Source organism: Eurosta solidaginis, chromosome 2 (genome assembly GCF_040869045.1).
Source record: "Eurosta solidaginis isolate ZX-2024a chromosome 2, ASM4086904v1, whole genome shotgun sequence".
Classification (NCBI taxonomy): Eukaryota; Metazoa; Arthropoda; class Insecta; order Diptera; family Tephritidae; genus Eurosta; species Eurosta solidaginis.
In genome coordinates, this window is record NC_090320.1 from 216,046,028 (window position 1) to 216,069,020 (window position 22,993).

The following is a 22,993-nucleotide window of genomic DNA, read 5'->3' on the forward strand; positions in this document are numbered from 1 at the left end:
CCATATATTTAATTTTATCCTTGCGGACGGGGCCGCGGGTAATGGCTAGTATATCGTCGCCCACTAACCAGAAGCATGAATGTGCAATTTTTCCGATTTTGTGATATAGGCCTCGTTATATTACCCTTTAGATTCTCTAGGTTGTACTTAAATCTAGAGCTTCCTACGCACATAGAAACCCCAATAATTTGCAGTGCCCTTTTCATGAATGTACAATTTAGTCACACAAAGTTGAGCCAGAAAAATGAATGTAGCACATTCATGTTTCTGGCTGGCAACAAGGTAATGATTTTCCTGTTTGTATGACACATTCGTTGATATGGCTAAACAATTTTTGAAAAAAAGTATGAACAGCACACATTCGTATGCTCGAATGTTCCGGTATACGTGCCTGAATGTTGGGCACCAACTCGTAACTCACCAAAACTTTTCGAGGTTCACACACAATTGTGTGACTATTTTTTTATTTATAATTATTTTACTCATGGATCTATAAAACTAACATGCGATATATATGCTAGTTGAGATACACAAAAGATGAGCTGTATAAGGTATTCTTCATAAAAAATTATACCAATGAAGGAATTTTAATAGCTGAATGTCCCAAAAAAAGATAGTTGTTTAATTGAAGACAAACTGATTTATTCGAAGCCGTTGCCTCTTCTCGAATCAAAACTAAAATACTTAAAAAAATTGTGTGAAAAACTGGTTATATCAAAAGAATATCAATCTTTTTATAAAAATCTTGAGGGTAACGCTTTACCCAAACACAATATTTCAGAAGATTCTGATTCTGATGAGAATAAGAACTAGTTCTTAAATAAAAAACATTAGTGTATATGAAATTAAATTGAATGTGTAATTTTTTCTTTTACATACATACTTTCGATAAGTCAAAGCCGCGGATGTTTTCCCAAGTACTGTGATGCTCCGAATTCCAATCCGCCAACAGAATTGGCCTAGCAGGTATTGGCTTGGCCCTAACATTATTTAAAAATCAAACTGCTATGATTTTTTTAAGTGTTTTGAGGTTAAGGCCATACCATGACCACTTGGGCCAATTCTTCTGAATCCAAATGATTCAGCGCATCAAAATGTATAGAAAACATGAGTCGCATTACTTGATCCGACTACTTTTAATTTTTTTGTATAGCTGAGTTAAAAAATTAGATGAGTTTTTAAAATTTTGTTTGTGCCAGAAAAATGAATGTGCTAAATCTCGGAAAATAGAAGGGATGCGAGCAGAGAGGTTATCTCAGTTGAAAGAGCATAGTCTTAGTATAATATATAGATACACTTTTACATTAGAAACTAATTCTCCTAATTTTGAGGGAGCAATAAACTTTGAAACTCGATTTCCCAACATTTTCATTTAGGCACATTCATGCTTCTAGCAAGCGGGCGATTGATATTATAAATGGGAAAGTTTGGATGTTTTTCCAGCCGTTTGTCTTTGTGACTCAATCACGCAAGAACGGCTGAATGGATTTGGATGAAATTTGGCACAGTGACAATAGTCTACTGGCGAAATTTTTTTCGAGCATGGAAAGGGGGGAAGAGGTCCCACGAGCCCTTCGAATAATTACTTTTTAATAATTTTTTCACATTATAACTTTACGTATACTGACCTTCACCAATATTACAAACTCAATGGGTGAAATTAGTCGAGGGCTTACAATGTGAGCAGTGACACCCTCGGGACTTTTTAGGGACTATTTCGGGATCATTTTGGGACTCTTCCGGGATCATTTCTGTATTGTTTTCGGAATCCGTCCTGGATCCCGTCGGGGATATTTTGGGACTTTTTTGGGACTATTTCGGGATCACTTTCGGACTTTTACGGAATTATTTCTGGATGATTTTCGGGATTCGTCCGGGATCCCGCCAAGGTCATTTCGGAACTTTTTCGAGATCATTTCGGGATTGTTTTCGGGATACATCTGGGATCCCGTCGGTTCGGTATCCTTTCGCGATCATATCTAGATCCCGTCAGAGTCCTTTCCGGCATATTTTTCGGGACTGTTCCGGGATCATTTGGGGATCCCTCCGGGATATTTTCTGGATTATTTTCGGGATCCCGTCAGGGTAATTTCGGGACATTTTCAGGACTATTTCGGGGTTAATTGCGGGCCCTTCAGGGATCAATTCTTGGATGGTTTTCGGGATTTGTCCGGGATCCCGTCAGGGTACTTCGGTGCTTTTTAGGGATCATTTTGGGACCATTCCGGGATAATTTTTGTATGATTTTCAGGATCCGTCCGGGATCCAGTCAGGGTCATTTTGGGACTATTTCGGGATCATTTTTGGACCCCTCTGGGATAATTTCTGGATGTTTTTCGGGATCCCGTTAGGGTAATTTCGGCATCCTTCCGGGATCATTTCTGGATCCCGTCAAGGTTATTTCGGTATCATTTGGGGACTCTTCCGGGATAAGTTGTGGATTGTTTTCGGGATCCCGTCAGGGTAACTTCGCGACTTTTTCAGGACTATCTCGCGGTCAATTGCGGACCCTTCAGAAACCAATTCTGGATGGTTTTCGGGATCCGTCCGGGATTCCGTCAGGGTTATTTCGGTGCTTTTTCGGAACTCTCTCGGGATAATTTTGGGACCCTTCCGGGATCATTTATGTATAGTTTACTGGATCCGTCCGGGATCCCGTCGGGGATATTTTGGGACTATTTCGGGGTCATTTGGGGAGCCCTCCGAAATCGGTACTTTTCCGGGATCATTTAGGGACTCTTCAAGAATCATTTCTGCATGGTTTCCGGATCCGTTCTGGATCCCGTCAGGATTATTAAGGAACTTCGTCGGAACTATTTCGTGATCATTTCTGAATGGTTTTCGGGTTTCGTCCGGGATCCCGTCAGGGTAATTTCGGGACTATTTCGGGGTCATTTGGGGACCCTTCAGGCATCATTTCTTGATGGCCTTCGGGATCCCGTCGATGTCATTTCGTTATTTTTTTTTGTATTATTACGGGATCATTTGAGGACCCTTCCGGCATCATTTGTGGATGTTTTACGGGATGCGTTCGGGATCTCATTGGGGTAATTTCGTGACTTTTTCTCTACTATTTCGGGGTCATTTGCGGATCCTTCAGATATCAATTCTGGATGGTTTCGGAAGCCGCCCGGGATCCCGTCGGGGTCATTTTGGGATTATTTCGGGATAATTTTGGGATCCTTCCGGGATTTATTTCTGGATCCGAGCGGGATTCCGTCGGGGTCATTTCGGGGCTTTTTGGGGACTATTTCCGGATCATTTTGGGACCCTTCCTGTATAATTTCTGTATGGTTTTCGGTTCGGTCCGGGATCCCGTCATTGGAAGTTTTTCGGGACCATTTCGTGATCATTTGGGTACCCTTCAGGGATCATTTCTGTGTGGTTCTCTGGATCAGTCTAGAATCGTGTCGTTGTGGTTTCGGAACCTTTTTGGGACTATTCCGGGACCTTTTTGTGACCCTTCCGGGAGCATTTCTAGATGGTTTTCGGGATACGTCTCCGATACCGTCGGTGTCATTTCGTGGCTTTGTCTAGATAATTTCGGGATCATTTGGGGACCCTATCAGGTTATCATGTAATTTAGTTCTTTTTTTTACTCTATTAAAAAAATAAAATACATTAGACAGAAAAATTATTTTAAAGAGATAACTTGATAAGCAGGCTAACGTGAACAGCCAATATATTTCATTTTTTCCTTGCGGACGTAACCGCTGGTAAAGGCTAGTATATTATAAATGGCAATGTTTGGATGTTTGGAGCTTCTAGCTGTTAAAATGGGGCAGAAATTACGAAAATTTCTTATCTTAACAATCGGTTGTGGGGGATATACATATGCTATATATACGACCAAACTCACCCATTTTTTCAGACAACAATATGTGCAATATACGAAAGCATATGGTGAAGTTTGAAGCTTCAATCTAATAAATTGAGGAAGATATGACAAAAATTATCTTTTCGGCTATAGTGGTCTGATCCGGCCGGTTCCGACAAATGTCTAATCGGACACCTAAATACACCCCCCCACCAAATGTTATCAAGATATGTCAAAAATTGAGAAACTAGTTTGCATACAAACCGACAGACGGACAGACGGACATGCTAAATGAACTCAGCTCCTCATTCTGATCATTTCGGTATACTTATTGGTGGGTCTATCTATTTTACTTTAAGGACGTACAATTTTGAGATTCGTGACGAAGTTAATATACCATTTCATTTTCATGAAAGTTGTAAAAAGCTTGCTTGGTTATGGTCCCAGTTCACTCATTTTCAATATCAATATATACTGGGTCAAAATAAGTCCGTACACCGAATTTGCACAAATCATCGTGTTAACGGACGGACGAACATGGCTTAATTAATTTTTTTCGATATTGATGATTTTGATATATGAAATTCTATATCTATTTTGATTCCTTTGTACGTACAACCAACCATTATCCAGTCAAAGTTATAATACCCTTTGTACAAGTGCAGCTGGGTATAAAAATTCTATAAAACACCAATTGAGAAATAATTAATTCAAAGCCGACTATGTCATTACTAAAAAATTTATAGGGAGTTCTAAATTTCCAGAACTTTGTGTACCAGTTCTTGAACGAAATACTTCAGCTTAAAAAATTTAATACTCTAATTAGATATCTTACAGATCCAATAAGAAATCGGGTCCCTATGTAGATTAAACTCGTAATATAAAGGACTCTTCGAAATGGTATTTCACTGGTTGTTGTTGTTGTTGTTGTAGCAATGCTTCGCCCCACCTAACAGCCGCGACCGATCACAAATTGTCATCAATATCCTCTAACGGGAGTCCAAGGAAACTTGCCGTTTCAACAGGGGTGGACCATAAGGAAAGGGGTGTTAGAGGCGTTGGTTCCACATTACAATCAAAGAGATGGTTGGTGTCATGTGGGGACACATTGCAAGCGGGGAATACATTTTGTATGTCGGGGTTGATTCTGGATAGGTAAGAGTTTAACCTGTTACAGTATCCAGAACGAAGTTGAGCAAGAGTGACACGCGTTTCCCTGGGGAGTATGCGTTCCTCTTCCGCGAGTTTTGGATACTTTTCTTTAAGTACTGGATTCACCGGGCAATTCCCGGCATAAAGGTCCGACGCCTGTTTATGAAGTTCACCAAGGACCTGCTTGTGTTTTTTCGCTTCATACGGCTGGGTTCTCAGGTGCCGTATTTCCTCAAAATGCTTACGGAGATGACTCCTTAAGCCCGCCCCTAGGCGGTGCTGGTTCATCAATCAGATCTCTGTTGGGATGCTCAGGTTTCTGGGTATTCAACAGGAACTGTTTGGTCAGCATCTCATTTCTCTCCCTGGTGGGGAGTATTCTCGCCTCATTATGCAGATGGTGTTCTGGGGACATAAGAAGACAGCCCGTGGCGATTCTGAGAGCAGTATTTTGCAGGCCTGTAGTTTCTTCCAGTGGGTAATTTTTAGGCTTGGCGACCATATGGGTGACGCGTAGCACGTAATCGGCTGGCTAATTGCTTTGTATGTAGCCATGAGCGTTTCTTTATCTTTTCCCCAGGTACTGCCAGCGAGGGATTTGAGGATTTTGTTACGGCTCTATTTCACTGGTAATTTTCCTTGATATTTAATAAGTTGTCATGAGCTTTCGTTTTGTTATTTTTATAAACACTTTAAATGAAAATCGGTTCGGGGTCAGATAAGATTAAGTAACTTGTAACGAAAAAACTAGTAAAATATTTCTAGGCTTCTTGCTATACAAGGAAATATTTTTGATGTCTGATATGTGTGAGAGGGTTAAAAATACGGTCATATTATATACGTATAACTTAATACCACAATTCAACTGTACAAATATAGAAACGAGCAATTAAGTACAACTTAATTTTCCTTTGAAAAAGAACACGCGCTCATTTCATTTCGCTGGAATAAACATAACAACCTTGAATTTGTTTTTATGGTAGAACATAAGTTGTTTGTTCAACTGATTTAGGATTTGTGTAACGCTTGACGCATTAACCATACAAAATTAGAAAGAAAAACAACTTAATGCTAGGCGCGATTTATCTCCGACAAGATTTGGGCCGAACTTCTCTTCGTTTTTGCGTTTTGCGCCCTTTTGACTTCCCCTACAAATTGGCAGACGCGACCTACATGTTTTATGCCGATTCCAAACGGAAAATGCATTTTCAATGAAAAGCTTTTCATAGTAACAATACGCTTGGAGTGTATGCCGAATCACTGCCGGGGGCGACCGTGCTTGGAGATATTTTTTTCCAATTTAAAAACTTGTTCTGAATTTTTGACGTTGCTTTGGCCGGCACTTGGAACTCATTACCGTCGGTGTGGTATGCGAAGCACGCTCCCATCACACCACAGCGGCCACTTTTTATTAATAAGTGGTTTGAGATTTTTGCAGGTATACGCTAAAAAGTTTGAGACATGTGATCAAACCAAATTTTGTTTAAATATATTTTATAACGGTCTTCCTGAAAGTGGGTGCATAGAACTGGGTTTCAATTTGAAGCTGCAAAAGTTTACACTTAAAGTTATAAAAAAAAAAAAAAAAATAGTAGGCGCTTCCCTGAAATCCTTTCAGTCAGTAACTAGTAATACACATTTCTGGTTCGGAACTAGACCTAAATTGCCAAATAAGTACAAGTTCGGTACTAACAAGATTTTATTCAGCTATAAAATCGACAGTTTGGGTTCTTATTTTTCGTATTTAATTTTAGAAATATGTTATCTACAAAAAAACTGCTACCAGCTTAAAGTAACTTCGACTATGAGTATGATTTCTTTTCCCAAACTTTCCCACTGGCACGGAGGTATCGATAAATGCTCGGATATCGTACTAGAAGCAGCATTTAAAGTTTCCGAATGTACTAGAAACGTACCAGTTTTGAACTAGAGATTTTTCCTACAGCGTTGCTGTACCTAGTAGAGGTTTACGCCGGTCACTTAACCGGCGGCGGCGGCGTGGCCGGCGTGCCGACAAAGTGATTGGCGTAAACCTCCGTATTGAATGGCTGGACTTAAGAGTATCACATTGTCCACAACTAATGAATATGGAAACATACTGCTGACCTCAATGGTATTTTTGACGATCTGAAACAATATCATTAACTTGCGGATGAGTATCTGGGAGTCTTGTAAAGCGAAAATTTAAAAAAATTATATTTGGAAAGGTTTAGTTTATGTGTATTTAAGAAAGTCGACGTTTCGGCAATTTCGGAAAGATCCGCGGTTTTTGCCTCAAAATCTCGTGGATCGTTTAAAAAATTTCGGGAGTAGCTCCTTGCGGAAAGAGGGAGAAATACTTAAAATGGTCACACTTTTGTAGCGTAGTTTCACCGAAGGAAATGTTCTGGGCTAACTCTAATACCCGTCGTCGCCACGATTTCTTTAAAGCATTTGTGGCTACATGCTGGTCATGCACAAAGGCGACTTACGGTTGTTATCAATTATCTACTAATCGTCATGACTCTCACAGTTTTAACCATTAGCATCAATGCTGGTTTATTGTGGATCACGCCAAAGGGCGCCTTCAGTTTTTTCGGCTATTTTTAAGAGCTACAATTCCTGATGTGCGAACAATAACAATCCCGACCATCGGTCGCTATGACGCATCCTGGCCCTTATATCATATGCCAGCACAGAAGCCATAGGACTGCGACTTCGAACTCATACCTTCACCGACGTCACTTTCCTAGAAGCTCAAGGTGTAGCTCCGAAGACTTTCTGACGGATGTTTTTGTCGCGCTATGCTTCCGAGTTAAACCAAAAAAAAAAAAAACACCTTGAAACGTTAGGGAGTGATTAGTCGGTCAAGGATGCCGCCCTCGAAATCATAAGCAGTCTAAGTGGATATCATTACGTAACTCATGGGTGAAAATCGTATAATCCTTGGCGCATCTATACAATTTAAACTTTACAAGGACCGTGGATAAAAGTTTAAAAATGTAGACCGAAATTTGCAGACGTTTGTGTTCCATACATTGACCTCGATAGACTTCGTTTCCAGATTTATGATATAACAGCTCACTATGGATGACCGCTTTCAGTTTTCAGACAAGTTCGACTATCCCCTACGTTAGGGTAGTAGAACACCCGGTAATTTGTTCGACTGTCTGGAGAATGATTTTGCTTCACCACTTTGAGTGTTCTTGCGAAGGACAAAGCCTAACCTGGTTAAAAAATGTGCCTACGTATTCACATTTGTAACAGGAGCCGTCACGTGCTGGTAATATTTAAACATGGTTGATAGGCTATATCCAATGTGATTCACTCCAAGAGACTAGTTGGGGACAGGGCCGCCAACTTTAGGAAATGTCAAACCGGGAGACTTGGGTGTTGAATGATGAAGTGTGAAAATCAAAATTAAGATTTCAGACGCTATTTTATAGTTGAGCAAATAAAGTGGCGGTCACCGTGGTGTGATGGTAGCGTGCTCCGCCTACCACACCGTATGCCCTGGGTTCACACCCCGGGCAAAGCAACATCAAAAAATTTTAGAAATAAGGCGCGATAACCTCCGAAGAGATCTAAGGCCGAGCTTCTCTTCCAATTTGCGTCGTGCTCCTCTTGTTTTTCCATACAAATTGGCCGGACGGGACCTACATGTTTTATGCCGACTCCGAACGGCATCTGCAAGGCAGATGAGTTTTCACTGAGAGCTTTTCATGGCAGAAATACACCCGGAGCGCTTGCCAAACACTGCCGAGGGGCGACCCCGCTTAGAAAAATTTTCTTCTAATTGAAAAACCTTATTTCTAAAATTTTGATGTTGCTTTGCCCGGGAGTTGAACCCGAGGCATACGGTGTGATAGGCGGAGCACGCTACCATCACACCACGGTGGCCGCCAAGATATTAATATGCAACTTAAATATGAGCTGAGAATCATTTCAAAGGAGAATTTAAACCACTGGAGCCTACTAAAGGATTTTGCATCACTGATTTCGCTTATTCTTTCAGCCAATCGGAATATAAAATTCGGCACCTTTTTCGGGTAACTTGCTTTTTTAACAACTTGAGGACAATTTGAAAATATGTTCGACTTGGGACATTTTATTTAAATTCATTGTACTTTATTAATTTTTTTTTTTTAAATTATGCCAAGTGAGCATTTGAATTTATTAAATAACTTTTCTTTATGTGTTCTGTTTTAATAACTTGGTGAATTCGTACTAAATCCGTATTAAGCTGGCATTAAAATCGCCTGTTTTCTCAAATAACTTTTGACCGGTTAGAAAGCCTTAAATTTCGCAATTGGATTTTCGAGATGAACAATAAATGGCCTAGACAGTCTTAAAAGAGTAGAAAATATAGTAACGCGCCGAACGCCGCCGCCGCCGCCACCGCCGCGCCGATATTTTTGACATTCGGTGGCGGCGTGCGAAAAACGTCGCAAATCGGCCTAGTGTGTAAGAAATCATTTCATAATGCCGTATATGTATAACAAAATTTATTGAAAAAGATTCGATAACTTAAAGCAGTTTTCACAAATAAAAATTGTTATTTTTGAATTTTCAGCACAAAATTTAAGCTCTTAGGATAAGTTTTAAAATCAGAAGTTTCTATTACAGTATCTATTTTTAGATTTTTGAAACTTTTGCTTCTGTTGCTACCTAGAAGTGACTACAAGATTGTATTTTGAGATTTTTTGAAACTTTTTTGGTTTTGTTTTAAAACAATTTTAATATTTTAAACTTACTGTTTAAACAAGTTTAAATTGAAATTGAATAAAATTAAAAAAGACAATATTAAATTGAGAGATTTCCAATTTAGTAGCAAAATGTTTCAAAAAGTGTTTAAACCGATGAAAGATTAAAAATTTAGGCTCAGATTTCTAACCGTACTCTTGCACACAAAAATTTCATTAGCTTCACCACTGTATATAAATAGCGCCCACAAAACTTTTCTTGCTTTAGTTACTTGAGTTACTTAGCCAAGCATTGAAAAGAATCAGAAACTAAAATGAATTTCTACAATTATTTCGCGATACTGGTTGTCGTACTCAGCGGTCTTTTAACCCATATAAATTCGCAAAATGGCGAGTATATGGTATCAATATTTTATGATAAGTGTTATTTTTGCGCTGGCTCATTAGTGACTAAGCAAATAGTGATCACAGCTAATCAAGGCTGGAAGATTAATAATACAAAAAAGCTTATGGAGGTTGTAGGTTATGCGGAAAGATATCCCCGAGTATGGCGCAAAGTGAAGGATGTAATTTTTCCAGATGACGAATGCAATCAAGAAATAGTTGCAGTTAAACTGAAGGAAGGCTTTAGCAGGAATGAAGGATTCACGACAATATCACTTTGCGATAATGCACTTGTGGTGGGCATGACGATGCAAATTAGAGAAAAGGTATCACATTTGGGATACGCAGTAAAGAATTCGGAAAAACAAGACGTAACAATAGTAGCTCCAGAGAGATGTAAGAATTTTCCCGAAGGAGATTATATGTATTGTGTTGAAGGTGGCCAAGGGAATAATGATGGAACTGTTGGAATACCGGGCGTTATGAGAGGAACACTTTGTGCGGTGGGACTAGTTCCACGTGCGTTTCACAGAAATCCGAGATTGTATGTAAAAGTAAATAATCCAAAAGTTTACGCTTTCTTAAAAAATTTGATTGATAAAGACAATCTGGAGTGTGCTGAGTGAATTATTACGCTATCTCGGCTGAACGCTCCATTTCCGATTTATTTCATAAACGTTTCAGCTCACGTCAAAATATATTGAATATAAACTGATAAAGGGCGTTATGAAATAAAATACTGAAGGCAAGTTCCATAAGAAAGTGAACTTTGGAGCGAGACAAATTTATCTTATAAAACTGGGGATAGTATGTATAAAAAAAATTGTATTTAACCTTTAAATAATTTTCAATTTATTTTATTCTTTTTAAAATAAAGTGCTGATTTAACCTTTTCAATAACGTGAAATAGTTGTTTCTATCAGAAAGTATGCTCTATCAGAAGAAACAGAAAAATAACTAATTTAACTCATTTGTATTTAATTAAGCTAATTTAAATACACGGTTAAAAGTTTGAAACGAAATCTTTGACTTTTTTGTACTGCGTATACGACCAACGAAATTTTGGATTCAAATTTAGATTGCACCTATTTTCGAGAAAAAAACACGTTCCAAATGGGTTGGTGTCGAAATTCTGTATGTACAAAATTCTAAAAACAAAATTCTGCTTTTTTAAAATTCTGATTTTTAGAATTCTGCTTTCAAAATTCTGTATTACGAAATTCTGTATTACAAAAATCTGTATTAAAATATAATGTTAACAATTGTTAAAGAGGTCATGTAAATATTTTGAAAAAGTGCGCCATGTACAGTAATTCTGCGTAGAACACCTTTATGCATACCGCCACGGTGATGTCCTTCTGCGTAGTATACCCTTCTGCGAAGGCGGCCTTCGTCCGCATTTTAATAAAATAACCCTTAGCCGATCCAACACCGGCTACGCCATGCCATGATTCCGGAATTTTGACCTCCAGAATTACTTTTGAAAAAGCAGAATTTTAGAAAGCAGAATTTAAAAAAGCAGATTTTTTTTGCAATTTACAGAATTTTGTCACCCAGAATTTTGTAATAAAGAATAATGACACGCTCCCGTTCCAAATTAATACCACAATTCAACTCTGCGAGTACATATATAAACAAACAATTGATAGGAAATTTTATTTGGCAAAAGTAAAGCAAAATATTTGGCTAAGGTTGAGTACATTTCATTTCGCTGGAATATGCTATGCATAAATACCTTGAATTTTGTGAATAAATAATTCACTGCTCCCAACTATGGTTTTGTGGCAGTAGAGAATAGAACATACTAAGCAGCTTGGAAACAGATAAAACTAATTAAGTGAACCTATTCTCTTTTCGTTTATACTCATTAAAAAACAAATTGTAGGAACACGTTCCAAATTAATAACACAATTCAACTTTGCGAGTACATATATAAACAAACAATTGATAGGATATTTTATTTGACAAAAGTAAAGCAAAATATTTGGCTAAGGCTGAGCTCATTTCCTTTTGCTAGAATATGCCTAAATACCTTGAATTTTGTGAATAAATAATTCACTGCTCCCAACTATGGTTTTGTGGCAGTAGAGAATATAACATACTAAGCAGTTTGGAAACAGATAAAACTAATTAAGTGAACCTATTCTCTTTTCGTTTATACTCATTAAAAACAAATTGTAGGAACACGTTCCAAATTAATAACACAATTCAACTTTGCGAGTACATATATAAACAAACAATTGATAGGAAATTTTATTTGGCAAAAGTAAAGCAAAATATTTGGCTAAGGCTGAGCTCATTTCCTTTTGCTAGAATATGCCTAAATACCTTGAATTTTGTGAATAAATAATTCACTGCTCCCAACTATGGTTTTGTGGCAGTAGAGAATAGAACATACTAAATAGTTTGGAAACAGATAAAACTAATTAAGTGAACCTATTCTCTTTTCGTTTATACTCATTAAAAACAAATTGTAGGAACACGTTTCAAATTAATAACACAATTCAACTTTGCGAGTACATATATAAACAAACAATTGATAGGAAATTTTATTTGGCAAAAGTAAAGCAAAATATTTGGCTAAGGCTGAGCTCATTTCCTTTTGCTAGAATATGCCTAAATACCTTGAATTTTGTGAATAAATAATTCACTGCTCCCAACTATGGTTTTGTGGCAGTAGAGAATAGAACATACTAAATAGTTTGGAAACAGATAAAACTAATTAAGTGAACCTATTCTCTTTTCGTTTATACTCATTAAAAACAAATTGTAGGAACACGTTCCAAATTAATAACACAATTCAACTTTGCGAGTACATATATAAACAAACAATTGATAGGAAATTTTATTTGGCAAAAGTAAAGCAAAATATTTGGCTAAGGCTGAGCTCATTTCATTTTGCTAGAATATGCCTAAATACCTTGAATTTTGTGAGTAAATAATTCACTGCCCCTCAACTATGGTTTTGTGGCAGTAGAGAATAGAACATACTAAGCAGTTTGGAAACAGATAAAACTAATTAAGTGAACCTATTCTCTTTTCGTTTATACTCATTAAAAAACAAATTGTAGGAACACGTTCCAAATTAATAACACAATTCAACTTTGCGAGTGCATATATAAACAAACAATTGATTGGAAATTTTATTTGGCAAAAGTAAAGCAAAATATTTGGCTAAGGCTGAGCTCATTTCCTTTTGCTATAATATGCCTAAATACCTTGAATTTTGTGAATAAATAATTCACTGCTCCCAACTATGGTTTTGTGGCAGTAGAGAATAGAACATACTAAGCAGCTTGGAAACAGATAAAACTAATTATGTGAACCTATTCTCTTTTCGTTTATACTCATTGAAAAACAAATTGTAGGAACATGTTTCAAATTAATAACACAATTCAACTTTGCGAGTACATATATAAACAAACAATTGATAGGAAATTTTATTTGGCAAAAGTAAAACAAAATATTTGGCTAAGGCTGAGCTCATTTCCTTTTGCTAGAATATGCCTAAATACCTTGAATTTTGTGACTAAATAATTCACTGCTCCCAACTATGGTTTTGTGGAAGCAGAGAATAGAACATACTAAGCAGCTTGGAAACAGATAAAATTAATTAAGTGAACCCATTGTCTTTTTGTATTTACTCATTAAAAAACAAGTTGTTGTACACGTTCCAAATTAATAACACAATTCAACTCTGCGAGTAGGTACATATATAAACAAACAATTGATAGGAAATTTCCTTTGGCAGGTAGGTAGGTTGAACTGGCCGGTCCATGAGGACCTCACGTAGACTGTTTGAGTCCGTAGTGTTACCTGAAGTTTCTTTTAACGACCAAACTGAAAAACCCTATCAAAAACCAGGACCTATGGTATAAAATAACTCCGTCCTCTTGGCAAATACTAGAAGCTTCCTAGGATTTAAGCCACTTGCTGCTTCTAGATCTGACAGCTGTATCACTCCTAATAGCTGGAGTCTTAGCCTGGCAAGTGCAGGGTACGAGCACAGAACGTGCTCGATCGTTTCCTCCTCCAACCCGCACTCCCTGCATCTGCTATCACTGACCAAGACTAATTTAAAGGCATGTGACGCCAGAAAGCAGTGCCCAGTCAGAATACCCGTCATGAGTCTACAGTCCTCTCTTTTTAATGATAGAAGCAACTGTGTTAGTCTAAGGTTGTAAGACCTACACATAATCTTCGACACTTTACAGACCCGCGCTTGAACCCACGCCTTTTCCGCTTGGTCGATCATGTGCACCTCTCGCCTTCGCTTGATCTCGCCCCATCTAATTGGGACATCTACGGAGCAAGTTTCGAGGGATGCGCCCTTTTTAGCTAGTTCGTCCGCTTTTTCATTCCCATCTATTCCCATATGCCCTGGGACCCAATATAGATGTATGCTTCTCCCTGTCCCGATTCTCTCCAGAGGCTGCTTACACTCTAACATGCAGTTAGATGCTGTGCTATGCGAGATTATTGCCTTAATTGCTGCTTGGCTGTCAATATAAAAGTTAACACGGTTGCAGCTTAAGCTATTCTCCTCCAGGGTTTCTACTGATTTGGGTACGGCTAATATTTCCGCTTGGAAAACGCTACAGTAATCCGGCAGCCTGTAGGATCTGCTTATTTCCGGATCAGCGCAGTATACCGCAGACCCTACTCCTTCCACTAATTTGGAACCATCGGTGTACACATGTATCGCCTCGTCCGCAATTTGCGCACCCTTGCGCCAACCGTCCACCTCTATTGTGGCCTTAAGATCTCCCTCGAAGCGCAGATAGGGAATCATGTTGTATGTTCGTCTTGTGATTGATGACGATTTACTACTATGGCCATATGGTCGGCGCTCAAGCTGCCCCGAAGCACCGAGCCTGTTTGCGGTCGTTAACTCTTTGTTCTTTGCTATCAGGTGTATAGGTGGGATGTGCAGAATGGCATACAGTGCAGCCGTCGGGATTGTTTTCAGGGCTCCCGTAATGCTAAGCATCGATAGTCTGCATACCCCCTCTAATTTTTTGAGGTATGTTGTTTTTTGTGTGGCTTTCCACCAAACTAGAACTCCATAGTATAGAATAGGGCTTACAGTCGCTGTAAAAACCCAATGAGAAAGAGAGGCCAAAGGCCCCACATACACCCCAGCATTCTTTTACATGCACAGAGTGCCGTTGATGCCTTCTTGACCCTCTCCTACACGTTGAGCTTCCATGACAGCTACTGTCTAGGATGATTCCTAGATATTTTGTGCAAGGTTTCTCCTGTAACGTCACCCCTCTTAACTTAGGCCTAGTCCAATTTGGGACCTTGTAACTCTTTGTAAATAAGACCATATCCGTCTTCTCCGCATTGACTTTCAACCCGACATTAGATGCCCAGGTATGAATATCCCGAAGCGCCCGATCCATCATATAACTAGTCGTTGGAAGGCACTTTCCACTTATGACAATTGCAACGTCATCTGCGTAAGCCGTAAATTTTACGGGTCCCTCTTCGAATTGCCTGAGCAGTTGGTTGATGACCAGCTTCCACAGCAGAGGTGATATCACCCCTTCCTGCGGCGTGCCCCTGTCCACTGATTTCGTGGCCTCGTACAATCCCCATTGTGATGTAATCTTTCTGCAATTTAACATGCAGCCGATCTATCTGATTAAGGCAGGATGTACTTTAATGTAATTAAGACCATCCATAATCGCCCATTTTGCAACATTATTGAAAGCCCCGGCAATGCCCAAGAAGACTCCTAGAGCATACTCCTTATATTCCAGGGATTTCTCTATGCTTATTACCACCCTATGCAATGCGGTGTCTACCGACTTGCCTTTGGTGTGCGCATGCTGTGTTGTGGAGAGCAGCTTTTCATCCACGTAGGACTTTATGTACACATCTATGAGCCTCTCAAAGGTTTTGAGCTGAAATGATGTTAAGCTAATGGGTCTATAGTCATTGGGATACACCTGACCGATCTTCCCCGCCTTTGATAGAAAAGCTACACGAGCAGTTCTCCAAGAGTGCGGTACATGATTCAGTCGTATGCACCCATCGAATATTATTTTAAGCCATTCCACGACCGCCCTACTTGAGACTTGTAGCATGGCCGGGAATATACCATCTGGGCCCGGCGATTTAAACTTAGAAAATGGCTTCACTGCCCACTCGATCTAAGTATCGGTCACCAAGCCCGGCACTACTAGCTCCGTGATCGAAGTGTGAGTGACGTCTGCTGGCTCTTCTAAACCGTCTCCCGATAGGAAATGTGTATCGAGAAGCACCTCAAGGGATTCCTCACTATTACATGACCATTCCCCGTTCTCTTTCTTTATTAGTCCCTGGACTATGTTTCCCTTTGCTAGGACTTTTTTCAACCGTGCTGTTTCGCTGGAGCACTCTATGTCCGTACAGAAACTTTTCCATGAGTTTCTCTTCGCCCTAGCAATTTCACGCTTGTAGATCCTTAGTAGATCCCTGTCCTCACGCTTCGCTTTCTGCGGTCTTTGCGAGGTTAAACATTTCTTTTACCTGTCTTCTTAGAAGACTCAGCTCATTGCTCCACCATGGCGGCTTTGCTTTTCCTCTGAATCTTCTTAGAGGGCTAGCTTTGTTATACGCAGTCATAAGCGTCCTTGTTAGGAATTCATTCGACTCCTCCAGTTCCTCTACATTAGCAACCTCTTTGGGTTGTCCCAGTTTTTGTTCCACATGTTTCTGGAATTTAGTCCAGTTCGTTGACCTAGGCTTTCTAAAGGTTCCTTCCTTCTCTACCCTCTTTAGGGGGATGCTGAAGCTGATATACGCATGGTCGGATAAGGATGGTCTATCAAGAACCATCCAATCATACCTTGATTTATCACGCTCGGAGCTCAATGTAATATCCAGAACATTGCTAGATGTTGGACCAATGTATGTAGGGACATTTCCTCTGTTGGATCTGCAAATTGGTTTGCAGGATGTAACAAAACAGAGATTCGTCTCTCTCGTTCGTATCTGCTGCTCCCCACGCATTTTGGTGCGCATTTGCATCTACGCCTATGACCAACCGCCCTTTGCGCCCTTCCTCCTGTACTAGCCTTTTGCACTCCATCGGTGGAACCTCCGCAGCATGGGCCACGTAGCAGGACGCCAGGATAAATGCCTGCTTATTCTTTTGCTCAACGGCCACCGCTACGAGATCCTCAGTGGTGTAATTAGGCAGCATATATGAATGCAGCTGTTTCCTAACCATTACTACAGCTCGCACCCGTCCTTCCGTTTGCGCGTAGTAAACACCAAACCCGCGCACGCTGAGTCCAGAAACCTTTCCTCCCGATGAGAGCCACGGCTCCTGGATCAGCGCCACGTCAAACGAACCCTCCTCAAGGGTTAGGAGGAGTTCGCTCGACGCCACTTTACTGTGTTGGAGGTTTATCTGTAGGACTCGCAGCACCATTGGGCTGTTTGTCCCCCTCCAGCACCTTCGTCTTGACGTCGTCGTCCTCCCGTTGCCCTTTTGGTTTAGAGTTTTTGAGGCCCCCTTCAGCCTCTCGTGACTGTTGTGCCGGGTGTTCCTCTGTGCGAGTCACAGCACCATTTAGCGGTTGGTCCTCTTCTAGCACGTTCGTGGTGATGTCGGGGACATCCATCTGTCTTTTTTCCCTTAGGCTTTTGAGGTCCTTTTCGACTTCGCCCACCTCTAGCGTGTTAGGGTTTTTATCCTCGGGACTTCTTTTCCTGAGTCGCATGTAGATTTTGCCAGTGCCAAAGGACATTTTGCCAAGCTGCGTGTACAAAATATCCTCCGCCTGCTTGTTTATTTGGAAGATGTAGAACTGACCATCCTCGGTAGGCCGAGATAAAGTAAGTATCTTGCAAACCTGTGTCGGTATGTTCGGATTCTGACTCTGCAGAAGTCGCAGTGTATTCTCCGACTTCATCACGCATGGTATCCATACCTTAACTTTTGGTACCGTGGGGATTTGCGCTTTATCCACCCCCAAAAACCGCGCGTTCGTGCCTTGCCTTTGGAGGTTTGGAACCACTTCCTCCAGCCACCGCAAGCTCGATATGTTGTCGCACGCTATCATCTTCACACCATTATACCATCCCCCCGAATCAAAGGTTGGAAGGGGCTCACTTGGTTGTTCCCGCATCATCTTAAGCATAAAGCTAATAAGCTTCTTTTCCACAGATCTCCACCTTTCAGTAGTCATTTGTCCGAAACGACTGCTACGATCAACCAGCGCCACAGTCAGTGACTGCTTTGCCACATCACTCATCTTCTCGGGAAAATCAGGAGTCTTAGTGTTATCTCCCTTTGGCACCTCCGAGAAACCCGGAGTCTTAGCGTTATCTCCCTTTAGCTTATCTCCTACTTCCGGAATTGGAACTTCCCTCTGACTCGGAGCTTTCGAGGTAGTTGCTACCTCGCTATTGGAGCCAATCTGTCTTACAGATTTGGGCCTACTTGTCTTGTCTATGCGACTGCCCTGCCTCGCGGCTCTAGGACTGGGTCCGTTCTGCCTCTTGAAAGCAGGCTTGTCGCCTTCCGCCGAACGTTGCCTCTTCATGCTGTCATTCGACGCTTCTTCCTCCTCGTACCGGTTGCAGAACCGAGGGTTTCTCGCAGCAAATATTTTGAACTGCCTTCGACCTACTTCTACCGCTTCATGGGCCCATGCACTGCTCCCAAACGTTGTACAATTCTTAGTGCCGCACGGTACTGCGAGAGAGCTTTTTACTTCCTCTGCTCCGTACCCTTCTCCACTCTTCTACTCCGTTTTCATTTGTGTGCTCCAACACGGAGTTCATTGAATCAGCACTACTCTCGCTTTATCTCTAGTTTTATCTGTGTCCAAGCTGCTTAGAATGTTCTATTCTATACTGCCACAAAACCGTAGTTGGGAGCAGTGAATTATTTATTCACTAAATTCAAGGTATTTATGTATATTCTAGCAAAATGAAATGAGCTCAGCCTTAGGCAAATCTTTTGCTTTACTTTTGCCAAAGGAAATTTCCTATCAATTGTTTTTTTATATATGTACTTGCAAAGTTGAATTGTGTTATTAATTTGGAACGTGTACCTACAACTTGTTTTCTAATGAGTAAATACGAAAAGACAATAGGTTCACTTAAATAGTTTTATCTGTTTCCAAGCTGCTTAGAATATTCTATTCTCTAATGCTACAAAACCATAGTTGTGAGCAGTGAACTATTTATTCACAAAATTCAAGGTATTTATGCATATTCTAGCAAAATGAAATGAGCTCAACCTTAGCCAAATATTTTGCTTTACTTTTGCCAAAGGAAATTTGTTATCAATTGTTTGTTTATATATGTGCTCGCATCGTTGAATTGTGCTACTAATTTGGAACGTGTACCTACAACTTGTTTTCTAATGAGTAAATACGAAAAGACAATAGGTTCACTTAAATAGTTTTATCTGTTTCCAAGCTGCTTAGAATATTCTATTCTCTACTGCTACAAAACCATAGTTGTGAGCAGTGAACTATTTATTCACAAAATGCAAGGTATTTATGCATATTCTAGCAAAATAAAATGAACTCAACCTTAGCCAAATATTTTGCTTTACTTTTGCCAAAAGAAATTTCCTATCAATTGTTTGTTTATATATGTGCTCGCATCGTTGAATTGTCTTATTAATTTGGAACGTGTACCTGCAACTTGTTTTCTAATGAGTAAATACGAAAAGACAATAGTTTCACTTAAATAGTTTTATCTGTTTCCAAGCTGCTTAGAATATTCTATTCTCCACTGTCACAAAACCATAGTTGTGAGCAGTGAACTATTTATTCACAAAATGCAAGGTATTTATGCATATTCTAGCAAAATAAAATGAGCTCAACCTTAGCCAAATATTTTGCTTTACTTTTGCCAAAAGAAATTTCCTATCAATTGTTTGTTTATATATGTGCTCGCAGAGTTGAATTGTGTTATTAATTTGGAACGTGTACCTACAACTTGTTTTCTAATGAGTAAATACGAAAAGACAATAGGTTCACTTAAATAGTTTTATCTGTTTCCAAGCTGCTTAGAATATTCTATTCTCTAATGCTACAAAACCATAGTTGTGAGCAGTGAACTATTTATTCACAAAATGCAAGGTATTTATGCATATTCTAGCAAAATAAAATGAGCTCAACCTAGCCAAATATTTGCTTTACTTTTGCCAAAAGAAATTTCCTATCAATTGTTTGTTTATATATGTGCTCGCAGAGTTGAATTGTGTTATTAATTTGGAACGTGTACCTACAACTTGTTTTCTAATGAGTGAATACGAAAAGACAATAGGTTCACTTAAGCAGTTTTATCTGTTTCCAAGCTACTTAGAATATTCTATTCTCTACTGCTACAAAACCATAGGTGTGAGCAGTGAACTATTTATTCACAAAATTCAATTTATTTATGCATATTCTAGCAAAATAAAATGAGCTCAGCCTTAGCCAAATATTTTGCTTTACTTTTGCCAAAAGAAATTTCCTATCAATTGTTTGTTTATATATGTTCTCGCAGAGTTGAATTGTGTTATTAATTTGGAACGTGTACCTACAACTTGTTTTCTAATGAGTAAATACGAAAATACAATAGGTTCACTTAAATAGTTTTATCTGTTTCCAAGCTGCTTAGAATATTATATTCTCTACTGCTACAAAACCATAGTTGTGAACAGTGAACTATTTATTCACAAAATTCAAGGTATTTATGCATATTCTAGCAAAATAAAATGAGCTCAACCTTAGCCAAATATTTTGCTTTACTTTTGCCAAAGGAAATTTGCTATCAATTGTTTGTTTATATATGTGCTCGCAGAGTTGAATTGTGTTATTAATTTGGAACGTGTACCTACAACTTGTTTTCTAATGAGTAAATACGAAAAGACAATAGGTTCACTTAAATAGTTTTATCTGTTTCCAAGCTGCTTAGAATATTCTATTCTCTACTGCTACAAAACCATAGTTGTGAGCAGTGAACTATTTATTCACAAAATTTAAGGTATTTATGCATATTCTAGTAAAATGAAATGAGCTCAGCCTTAGGCAAATATTGTTTGCTTTACTTCTGCAAAAGGAAATTTCCTATCATTTGTTGTTTATATATGTTCTCGCAAAGTTGAATTGTGTTATTAATTTGGAACGTGTTCCTACAATTTGTTTTTTAATGAGTAAATACGAAAAGACAATAGGTTCACTTAAATATTTTTTATCTTTTTCCAAGCTGCACAAATTTCTTCTGTGGAAACTTGAAAACATGGGCTTTCACTCAAGCTTTCTGTCGTGGCTGAAGTCCTATTTGGAAAATAGAATATCTTTTGTTGAAGTCGAGAGAACTAAGTCTTATGAATTCTCAGCAACTTCGGGTGTACCACAAGGTAGCATCCTTGGTCCTATTTTGTTCTTAATGTTTATTAATGATGTTGGCTCATGCATAAACTATTTGAATTATTTGCTTTATGCTGACGACTTAAAACTCTTTCGGAGAATCTCCTGTACTTCTGATGCATTGCGTCTGCAAGAAGATCTGAATGCTATAAATAATTGGGCCTGTCAAAATAATCTGCGACTCAATATTAGTAAATGCTGCCACATGACGTATACTAAGTCTACGAATGTGGTTTCATTCGCGTACTCGATTTCAAATGTAACTCTTGCGTCAATTAATGAGTTTCGCGATCTTGACGTAATTTTTGACTCATCTTTTACTTTTTGTAATCATGTAAACTTTCTCATACCAAAGGCTTATACCAACTTAGATTTCTTGCGACGATATGCCAAGGACTTCAAGGACCCATATACCAGGAAAATCTTATACAATGCCTTAGTGCGTTCCAAGTTAGAGTATGCATCAGCCATCTGGAATCCCATATACTCCTCACACTCTTTAAGAATTGAAAGAATTCAGCGCAAGTTCATACGATTTGCTCTTCAACCTCTGCACTTTGTTAATCACCTGCCACCCTACAATGCAAGATGCATGCTTATCAATGTCTTGCCACTTGAAGTTAGACGTCTTGTTCAAAACGTAATGTTTATTTTTGACATAATATCCGGTGCCATTGACTGCTCAGAACTACTTGGGCAGTTGAATTTCAATGTCCATAACAGAGCTCTCCGCTTTCACAGTACATTCCGCGTTGAAGTGCTGCGTTCGAATTACTTCAGTTTCGCACCTCTTATAAGAGGTCTTGTAGAATTTAATCGCCTATCCAGAAGCCTTGACCTGGACTTTGCCATGCCAAGGTCTCTGTTTAAGGCACGCATTGAGTCCTATTACTTATCTCAGTAAATCTTACTTTAAAATTGTTAATCTAGTACTAAGTTAACCTGTAATCTAGTCAGTAAGGTTGTTACCATTTGACTTAATAAAGATATGAAATATGAAATATTCTATTCTCTACTGCTACAAAACCATAGTTGTGAGCAGTGAACTATTTATTTACAAAATTCAAGGTATTTATGCATATTCTAGTAAAATGAAATGAGCTCGGCCTTAGGCAAATATTTTTTGCTTTACTTCTGCCAAAGGAAATTTCCTATCATTTGTTGTTTATATATGTTCTCGCAAAGTTGAATTGTGTTACTAATTTGGAACGTGTTCCTACAATTTGTTTTTTAATGAGTAAATACGAAAAGACAATAGGTTCATTTAAATAGTTTTACCTGTTTCCAAGCTGCTTAGAATATTCTATTCTCTACTGCTACAAAACCATAGTTGTGAGCAGTGAACTATTTATTCACAAAATTCAAGGTATTTATGTATATTCTAGCAAAATGAAATGAGCTCAGCCTTAGGCAAATATTTTGCTTTACTTTTGCCAAAGGAAATTTCCTATCAATTGTTTTTTTTATATATGCACTTGCAAAGTTGAATTGTGTTATTAATTTGGAACGTGTACCTACAACTTATTTTATAATGAGTAAATACGAAAAGACAATAGGTTCACTTAAATAGTTTTATCTGTTTCCAAGCT